At 54.3% G+C, this 9,428-nt stretch overlaps 1 long non-coding RNA gene across 1 annotated transcript; it reads left to right on the top strand.

The window, feature by feature from the left end:
• Window positions 1-3,090: 3,090 nt before the first annotated feature.
• On the top strand, window positions 3,091-5,619 carry LOC128899889 (uncharacterized). The gene is made up of 3 exons (XR_008463168.1): window positions 3,091-3,481; window positions 4,872-5,031; window positions 5,220-5,619. It is a non-coding gene; the product is annotated as an uncharacterized LOC128899889 (long non-coding RNA).
• Window positions 5,620-9,428: the final 3,809 nt, after the last annotated feature.

Below are 9,428 nucleotides of genomic sequence, written 5' to 3'. Positions count from 1 at the left end.
GGTAGTGAGACGTCGGTGCCCAGCCTCCAGACACGCACGCCGGAACACGCTTTCCAATTAGTACACTGCCTCTCGGGTTTCCAATCTGGGTATTCAAAGAATGCCAAGGAAAGTGGGGACAGATGCTTTTGCCAGACGGCCTCCAATGAGCGGGACCAGGGCAAGGAGGAGGTGGCAGCAGCCAGCAGATAACAGGCGTTTGCTGGGGTTCGGTGAACGTTTGGAGCTCACGGGCTCAGCCTGTTTCTCCACTTCCTTTTCCTCGGCACAGGTGTTTGGTTTGGCTGTCCGGAGCCTTGCTCTGCACCCGAATGCCACAGCGACCGTGAGGGAAAGACGAAGCAAAACCCATGCAGGCACGCAGGGAAAAAGCAGAGGTTGTCTTATGAGCTGGTTTGAGACAAAATTCACACCACTCCTGCTGCGGTGATGTACAGGGAGGAGCCGGTAGGGGAACCCGCAGGACAGCCTGCAGCGCAGCTCAGAACTACTTCCCTCGCCTCCGCCTTCTGCACGTCTCCTCGTCGACCGCCTGTAATCAAGGACGCTTCACCAACTGGCTTGTTTGAATCCAGTAAAGTTGTGGAATGAAAGTTATCTGATTGGAGTCGCTGATAAATAGATGTAGTTGAAGCTTTGTATCTTCCATTCTGTCTAATCTTTCTTCTACTCTTGCCCTGTTGCTTTAGCCCATCAGTTTTCATGTTATCTTCGTCTATTAATAGCAGAAGAAATGCCCCCTTCATTCCAGTATTTCTTGATGCAGTTCAGAGGTAGAGTTGGCTGTCCCTCTGGGCTTTTTTACTTTTACTTTGTGTTAAGTGGAATCCCAAAGTGAATAGGATACTTTGTGTAAAGCTTGAGCAGCAGTTAACTGTCTAATTATCATACTGCGTGCACTACTCCCTTGCAATATTCACAGGGTTGTGGTGGTGTCAGACGGTTCACTTGCATTCAGTTCATCAGGGGCCAGGCCTGCCTTTGGGCTGAGAGTCTTGGCCAAAGACACAATGTACGGTCATTGCTGTGAAAGGAAGGAGCTGCTGGCTGGGCAGTTTGCTTTCTTTTGTGCCTTTTGGGGCTGAATCAAAGGGAGTGGGGGGTTGTGGGTGGAGTGATTCTGCCACGTGGGGCAGGGGGCTGCAGCAGCAGAGGAGCAGGTGAGCGAGGGCTGGGGGCACCCCCCTAAAGTGCTGAAAATTCTCGGAGGGGACCGCAGAATCTTTAAACCTGTAAGTACTGGGGGGAGGCGAGGCGGAGCCAAACCTCTGGTTTGCAGCTGGAGAGGGAGGAAGGGGAGCGAGTGCTGCGTAAGGCAGCTTTGGAAGCGACCCCCCGCGGCTGCCCACGGCCAGGGAGGTGCTCAGGGCTGCCACCCGGTGTGCAATGACCGGCACTGCAGCCGTGGCGCGGCGTACACCGCCCCGCGAGAGCTCAGTGCTGCCACCCGGTGTGCAATGGCCGGCACTGCAGCCGTGCCGCGGCGTGTGCCGCCCCGCGGGAGCTCAGGGCTGGCACCCCGTGTGTAATGGCCGGCAGTGCAGCCGTGCCGCGGCGTGTGCCGCCCCGCGGGAGCTCAGGGCTGGCACCCCGTGTGTAATGGCCGGCAGTGCAGCCGTGCCGCGGCGTGTGCCGCCCCGCGGGAGCTCAGGGCTGGCACCCCGTGTGTAATGGCCGGCAGTGCAGCCGTGCCGCGGCGTGTGCCGCCCCGCGGGAGCTCAGGGCTGGCACCCCGTGTGTAATGGCCGGCAGTGCAGCCGTGCCGCGGCGTGTGCCGCCCCGCGGGAGCTCAGGGCTGGCACCCCGTGTGTAATGGCCGGCAGTGCAGCCGTGCCGCGGCGTGTGCCGCCCCGCGGGAGCTCAGGGCTGCAGCCTAACTGCGCTGAATGCTTGAAATGCTTGAAAATTCTTAGGGGAAAAGGGGAGGGCGGAGAGAGTGACTCGAGCGTCGCTATGGATACAGCGCATGCGCCCTAGCCAGGCTCTGTTCTCGCGAGAGTGGTAGCGTCTCGCTCGTCGCTATGGATTCGGCGCATGCGCCCTAACCAGACACTGTTCGCGCGCGAGCGGTAGCGTCTTGCTCGTCGCTATGGATACAGCGCATGCGCCCTAGCCAGGCTCTGTTCGGCCCCCCCCGTTGTAGCGTCCCGCTCGTCGCTATGGATACAGCGCATGCGCCCTAGCCAGGCTCTGTTCGGGCCCCCCCCCGTGGTAGCGTCCCGGTCGTCGCTATGGATACAGCGCATGCGCCCTAGCCAGGCGCTGTTCGCGCCCCTGTGGGAGCGTCCCGCTCGTCGCCATGGATACCGCGCATGCGCCGCAGCGGGGCCGGTCCCGCGCAGGCGCGCTCCTGGCCGCCTGTGGCGTGTTTCCTGGCGCTCACGGGGGTGCCGCCGTGTGCGCCTTTAGCACAGGAGCGGTCACGGACAGCCCTCGCCTCGGCTCCTGACGTCCTTCTGTGCCCGGCGTGCCTGTGAGCCGCCAGCCTTCGGCGGGGGATGGGGTCCCGGCGCATCGGGGAGCCTGTAGTGCGGCTTCCGGTCTCGCTGCCCGCCCGGCACTCCCGGGTGTGTTCCTCCCGGCGTCTGGAGGTGAGCTGGGGGCATCCGCACGGCTTTTGGGGGTGCCAGAGGAGGTCTGGGGGCACCTAAAAGGGTCTGGGGATATCTAACGTGCTCGTGGGGTCATCTGAAAGGCTCAAGGGTCGTGTACAGACAGCCGGGCACCTCCGAAGGACCCTTTGGGAGGTCTCTGCAGGCTCCCGTGGGAGCTGGGGGTGTCTCGGGGTGGGTTTGGGTTTGGGTTTGGATTTGTGCTTGTTTGCTAGCTGGCGAGTGCCCTCAGGGCTGTGCCGGACATGGAGTTCCTACTTAACAATAGAAATTAGTTTGTGGTTTGGTTGTTGGTATTTGTGTTTTTTCTTCTTGTTGTGCTGCAAAGATTTTGATGGGAATCTCTAGGTATTAAGTACAGCCAGAGCAAGGCTCTGATTGCCCTGGGAATGCAGGGAAAAGCTTTGGGGAATTAGAACAAAATGAGAAACTTTTCAGGTAAAGAAACAAGTGAGCAAGCCGTGGCCTTTGTCGATTCCTGTAGCTTTGATTGCAGAAGCCTCCATCTAAGCACATTTATTGTAGTGTCTTTTGCAGTGACTCAGTGCAATTCCTCTGTGCCACCCAGCCCATAACAGACATGCAGCTGGCAGTGCAAATGCTGCCCAAAAGGCCTTCCTACCTTCAAAACCGGTCCTCTGTCCTTCCCTCATCATGGCTGAGGAGTGCTGGTTCTTCTTAGCTTAGCTTTTTCCCCCCTCATTCCCCCCATTTATCTGCATTTTTTGCCCTTTTTCTTCTTCCAGGCTTATCTTGATCACAACTACTGTGGCCTGCTTTATATGGCAGCAGGTCAGGATAGGGAGCCTGGCAAAATGTGCTGCTGAAGAGAGAGAGGAGAGATGAAGGTAATGCTTGTCTCAGCCCAGGTAAGCATCTGAGGAAGCAGTCCCTGGGAGGGTTGTGGTCATCTCAGTCAGTAGACTCTGCTTTGAAGCATGCAGACAGCATACTTTTCACATCCTGAAAATGATCTAATCTGTAGCTGTTGATTCCTCTGTGAGGCTTTAAGCACTCTCCCTGCTTGCAGCTAAGTCCAACACTTGAGCAACGTTTTACTTCAGATGACGGAGCTCAGAGCCAGTCAGAGCGTGCCTTTTCTGACTAGTGTAGCATTCTGAATCCTCCCCTGTACAATCTTAGGATGTGCTCCCCGTGCTCCTTTCTGCCTTCTACCCAGCTGCCCAAGTCTGGGTGGAAAAAGTCACTCAAGAATATAAACCCCAAAGTTTTAAAAGGCTAGAACCAGGTTATTTGTGCAATTGAAGCTGTCGTGTGTTCTCTTCCCCCCACATCGTCTGGGTGCCGGGAGCGGCGGTGTGATGCTTGTTTGCTAGCTGCCGAGTGCCCTCAGGGCTGTGCCGGACAGGGAGCCTGCTTGTGTGATCTGCCTGGGCACGCTTACGTGATTCCAGCGCTCAGACAGGTGCTGCCTGTTTGAAATCTAAAGTTGGGCCGATGCCGTCCTATCGATGTGATGTCCGCAGTTAGCCAGCAGCTTGGCATGTTTTCCTGAGCTCAGACAGCAGTAAGACTCATCTAGGCTCTGAAACTCAGGTGCTAAGACTGACCTGTGGTAAAAGCTGTGGACAATTTAATTTACGTGTAATTAGGGTTTGGACACAAGGTCGTGGAAGTATCAGAGGGAGGGAGGCTCCAGTTTCAGAAGCCTGTAGTTCACGTTGCAAGGAGGTCGTTCTACAACTGACCACAAGACCCACGGAGTGCAAACCAAATGATTTCCCGAGCTCATCCGAATCCCAGGGCTCATGAAATTCAGGCCTGCCTTACTATAGTTTTGGATCTCTCAAGGGGAGAAGTGAAGGGGAGGAGAATTCTTTAGCTTTCTCTCTATGTTTTTTTTTTCCCTTGATACACTTTGTCTTGCTTGGCTTTGAGTCACAACTGTGACATTCAGTTAGGTGGTGAGTGTGTGCTAGGTGGGATGACACCAAAAGAAGGAAAAAAGAAAAGGAATAATTTGTCATAAAAAAACAATTCCTGTAGGATTTCGAGTTCCTACTTAACAATATAAATTCGTTTGTGGTTTGGTTGGGTGTTGGTTTTTTTTTTTTTCCTTCTAGTTGTGCTGCAAAGATTTTGATGAAACTTTCTAGGTATTAAATATAGCCAGAGCAAGGCTCTAATTGCCCTGGGAATGCAGGGAAAACCTTTTGGGAATTGGTTCTGCTTTGTTACTCCTAAAGCTATGAACACACACCCCCCGAGTTTCTAACAGAGTTTCTTTGTGCGTTCCAGGTCTGGTGCGTTCAGACTGGCAGGATCTTCCTGGGCCGTCCAATTACAGTTTCTGTTGACACTTTTCAGCTCTTGCATCCAGCTTGCTGACAGAGGATGTTGGTTTGTGGGGCCTGGCAGCGAGAGTTTTCCGAAGAGGAGCTCTAAGGCCAGCTGCAAGGTTAGGTTTGGATTCTCCTGGGGTGCCTGTGCTTGAAACCCCGCAGTCTGCAGCTGAGGCCGTGCAGAGTGGTGCTCGCAGTAGCTCTGTGCAAGTCTGCCGTGGGCTCAGAAGGCTGTGCCGCTGTTAAACCTCTTCTATTCTTCAAGCACAATCTTTCTGAATTCTTTTATTTGATTTTTCCCCAGGGTCACGTGAAACTGTCTGATTTTGGGCTAAGCAGAGCTGTTCAGAAGGCTCAGAGACCTGAGCTCTCCAGGAACCTTGAACCCAGGCAGCCAGTGCCTTCTGTGAGTACAAGCTGTCCTTGTTCAACAGGGAAATAGCTGAGAGCTGAAGCCAGCCCACACCATAATTCCCTCAGCTTCCTCTTCTGCAGATGAAACAATCCCAGTTCCTTCCGCCACGCCTCCTAAGACTTGTTATCCAGACCCTTCACCAGCTTTGTTGCCCTTCTCTGGACACCCTCTATCACCTCCATGTCCTGGGGAACACCGCTTGTGCCCGGCCGCCCGCCGGCTGGGTTTACCTCTGTTCCCCACCGCTCTTGGGGCCCAGTCATCCATCCTGTTCTGCTATCCAGCAATCCTGTTGAGAAACATAGAGCTGAAAAGAGAAGTAGCAGAGAAGGGAAGTTGAAGCTGCAAGGGTTGCAGTAGACTCAGTTCTTGTGGTATCCTCTCCTCCCAGTCCCTCCCAATCCCTTCTACTCCTATCCCAGTATGGGAGGAGACTGGTAGGGACCAGGAGGCACTGGGAGACATACCTGGACCAAGTGGAGGCATTGCTGGAGCCCTGGGACACAACTGTAAGAGAGACAACTGGAGATGACTAGAACCCCTCGGATACCTCCCAGTAACCCCCACTGCCCTCCTGAGACCCCAGTTCCCCCTCAGAGTCCTTCCACAGCCTCCCAATACCTCCCAGTACCTGCCAGTAATCCTGGAGCTGGGGGTGTCTCGATGTGGGTTTGGGTTTGGATTTGTGCTTGTTTGCTAGCTGGCGAGTGGCCTCAGGGCTGTGCCGGACATGGAGTTCCTACTTAACAATAGAAATTAGTTTGTGGTTTGGTTGTTGGTCACATTGGCCACAGCAACCCCATGCAGAGCTACAGGCTGGGGTCAGAGTGGCTGGAGAGCAGTCAGGCTGAGAGGGACCTGGGGGTGCTGGTCGACGGTAGACTGAACATGAGCCTGCAGTGTGCCCAGGCAGCCAGGAGGGCCAGTGGCATCCTGGCCTGCATCAGGAACAGTGTAGCCAGCAGGAGCAGGGAGGTCATTCTGCCCCTGTACACTGCACTGGTTAGGCCGCACCTCGAGTCCTGTGTCCAGTTCTGGGCCCCTCAGTTTAAGAAGGAGGTTGACTTCCTGGAACGAGTCCAGAAAAGGGCATCAAAGTTGGGGAGGGGTTTGGAACATAAGCCCTACGAGGAGAGGCTGAGGGAGCTGAGGTTGCTTAGCCTGGAGAAGAGGAGGCTCAGGGGTGACCTTATTGCTCTCTACAACTACCTGAAGGGAGGTTGTAGACAGACGGATGTTGGTCTCTTCTCCCAGGCGGCCAGTACCAGAACAAGAGGACATTTGTGTTTTTTCTTCTTCTTGTACTAAAGAGATTTTGATGGGAATCTCTAGGTATTAAGTACAGCCAGAGCAAGGCTCTGATTGCCCTGGGAATGCAGGGAAAAGCTTTGGGGAATTAGAACAAAATGAGAAACTTTTCAGGTAAAGAAACAAGTGAGCAAGCCGTGGCCTTTGTCGATTCCTGTAGCTTTGATTGCAGAAGCCTCCATCTAAGCACATTTATTGTAGTGTCTTTTGCAGTGACTCAGTGCAATTCCTCTGTGCCACCCAGCCCATAACAGACATGCAGCTGGCAGTGCAAATGCTGCCCAAAAGGCCTTCCTACCTTCAAAACCGGTCCTCTGTCCTTCCCTCATCATGGCTGAGGAGTGCTGGTTCTTCTTAGCTTAGCTTTTTCCCCCCTCATTCCCCCCATTTATCTGCATTTTTTGCCCTTTTTCTTCTTCCAGGCTTATCTTGATCACAACTACTGTGGCCTGCTTTATATGGCAGCAGGTCAGGATAGGGAGCCTGGCAAAATGTGCTGCTGAAGAGAGAGAGGAGAGATGAAGGTAATGCTTGTCTCAGCCCAGGTAAGCATCTGAGGAAGCAGTCCCTGGGAGGGTTGTGGTCATCTAAGTCAGTAGACTCTGCTTTGAAGCATGCAGACAGCATACTTTTCACATCCTGAAAATGATCTAATCTGTAGCTGTTGATTCCTCTGTGAGGCTTTAAGCACTCTCCCTGCTTGCAGCTAAGTCCAACACTTGAGCAACGTTTTACTTCAGATGACCGAGCTCAGAGCCAGTCAGAGCGTGCCTTTTCTGACTAGTGTAGCATTCTGAATCCTCCCCTGTACAATCTTAGGATGTGCTCCCCGTGCTCCTTTCTGCCTTCTACCCAGCTGCCCAAGTCTGGGTGGAAAAACTCACTCAAGAATATAAACCCCAAAGTTTTGAAAGGCTAGAACCAGGCTATTTGTGCAATTGAAACTGTTGTGTGTGGAGGATGTCCCTGCTCGCTGTAGGGGCTTGGACTAGATGACCTTGGAAGTCCCTTCCAACCCCACCCCTCCTGTGATTCCTTTTGGGGAGCTGCAGAGAGCAATGAGGTCTCCCTTCAGCCTCCTTTTCTCCAGACTAAACAGCCCAGCGCCCTCAGCTGCTCCTCAGCCCTGTTCTCCAGACCCTTCCCCATTACAAACAACATGATTGCTGAGGAGAGGGTGGGAAGCAGTTTGTTGGCTAAAGAAGATGGCAATAGATTGTAGGACTGGGGATATAATCCCATGCTCCTTGTTGAAGTGTTTAAATTGTCCTTTAGTACTAAGTACTACTGAAATAAACTTTAGGTAGCCCATCTGAGCAGGAGAGCTTTTGGTTGAAGCAGAGGGAGCCTGGGTAGTGAAAACGTTTTACAGCTTTCAGGGTAAAAGAAATCTTGACCTCATCATGGAGCTCTTACTGGGAAGTAAGCTGTTTGCTGACAGAGGATGTTGGGTGTGTGGGGCCTGGCAGCGAGAGTTTTCCAAAGAGGAGCTCTAAGGCCAGCTGCAAGGTTAGGTGTGGATTCTCCTGGGGTCTCACACAGCACGAGGCTGAGGATTCCAGCGGTCTGATTCCACAGCTGCGTTTTCTTCTCTCTGCTTGGCTGACAGGATGACCTCACTAATGAAGAGAGCGACCTTCTCAGAAGAGGAGACACAGTTTGACAGGCCTGGATCTGTGCTGGCCACCAGTGCTGTCGAGCAGCTGGGAGTCATCCACAGGAGTGTTCCGCCAGAGAGCCTTCTGCTGGGTGCGAGGGTAAGGGGTGCGCATGTCAAGGGCCAGTGCTTGAAACCTCACACTAGATCAGGCTGGCCAGAGCCTCCTCCAGCCTGGGCTTAAACACCTCCAGGGACGGGGCCCCAACCACCTCCCCGGACAACCCATTCCAGGGCTTCACCGCTCTCATGGGGAAGAACTTCTTCCTCACGTCCAGCCTGAACCTCCCCACCTCCAGCTTCAGTCCATTCCTCCTAGTCCTATCACTACCTGATACCTTAAGAGGCCCCTCCCCAGCCTTCTTGTAGGCCCCCTTCGGGTACTGGAAGGCCCCCATAAGGTCACCTCGGAGCCTCTCTTCCCCAGACTGAACAGCCCCAACTCTTTCAGTCTGTCCTCACAGGAGAGGTGCTCCAGCCCTCTGCTCGTCCTCGTGGCCCTTCTCTGGACACCTTCCAGCATGTCTGTGTCCCTCTTGTAATAGGGGCTCCGGAACTGGAGGCAGTACTCCAGGTGGGTCTAAGCAGAGCTGAGTAGAGGGGGAAAATCACCTCCCTTGACCTGCTAGCCGCGCTTGTCTTGATGCAGCCCATGATCTGGTTGGCTTTCTGGGCTGCAAGTGCACATTGAGAGCTCTTGTTGAGCTTCTCGTCCACCAGCACTCCCAAGTCCCTCTCCTCAGGGCTGCTTTCCAGCCAGTCCCTGCCCAGCTTGTGTTGGTGCCTGGGATTGCCTCGACCCAGATGCAGGACCCTGCACTTAGTCTCGTTGAACCACCTGAGGTTGGCTTGTGCCCACCTCTCCAGCCTGTCGAGGTCCCTCTGGGTGGCATCCCTTCCCTCCAGCTGTCTGCTGCACCACACAGCTCAGTGTCATCGGCAAACTTGCTGAGGGTGCACTCGATGCCGCTGTCCATGGCACCCACAAAGATGTTGAAGAAGCCTGATCCCAGGGCTGACCCCTAAGGGACTGCGCTTGTCCCTGGCCTCCCCTGGGACACGGACCCATTGACAGCCACTCTTTGGGTGCTGTGTGTTCCCTTTGACCTCCCTGGCTAGATTCAATTCTAACT

The sequence above is a fragment of the Dryobates pubescens genome, chromosome 1 (genome assembly GCF_014839835.1).
Source record: "Dryobates pubescens isolate bDryPub1 chromosome 1, bDryPub1.pri, whole genome shotgun sequence".
Taxonomy (NCBI): Eukaryota; Metazoa; Chordata; class Aves; order Piciformes; family Picidae; genus Dryobates; species Dryobates pubescens.
Note: the sequence above shows the minus strand (reverse complement) of the source record. Positions and strands in the feature narration are given on the sequence as shown.